This window comes from Myotis brandtii, unplaced genomic scaffold (genome assembly GCF_000412655.1).
Source record: "Myotis brandtii unplaced genomic scaffold, ASM41265v1 scaffold779, whole genome shotgun sequence".
In the NCBI taxonomy this organism is placed as follows: Eukaryota; Metazoa; Chordata; class Mammalia; order Chiroptera; family Vespertilionidae; genus Myotis; species Myotis brandtii.
The window spans coordinates 237872-238424 of record NW_005371125.1 but is presented as its reverse complement, the minus strand read 5'-3'; positions in this window follow the sequence as shown (position 1 = coordinate 238424).

Genomic DNA, 553 nt, shown 5'->3' with positions numbered 1-553 from the left:
CTGGCCAGCCTGGGTGAGGGGCTGATGGCTGTTTGCAGGTTGGCCATAACCCATTCAAGGTGGGGGTCCCCCCTGGGGTGCCTGGCCAGCCTGGGTGAGGGGCTGATGGCTGTTTGCAGGTTGGCCATAACCCATTCAAGGTGGGGGTCCCCCCTGGGGTGCCTGGCCAGCCTGGGTGAGGGGCTGATGGCTGTTTGCAGGTTGGCCATAACCCATTCAAGGTGGGGGTCCCCCCTGGGGTGCCTGGCCAGCCTGGGTGAGGGGCTGATGGCTGTTTGCAGGCTGGCCACAGCCCCTTCAGGGTTGGGGTCCCCATTGGGGTGCCTGGCCAGCCTGGGTGAGGGGATGATGGCTGTTTGATGGTTGGCCACAGCCACTTCAGGTTGGGGGTCCCCCTGGGGTGCCTGGCCAACCTGGGTGAGAGGCTGAAGGCTGTTTGCAGGTTAGTCACAGCCCCTTCAGGGTAGGGGTCCCCGCTGGGGTGGCTGGCCAGCCTGGTTGAGGGGCTGATGGCTGTTTGCAGGCTGGCCAAGCCCCCCAGCGAGGACCCTCA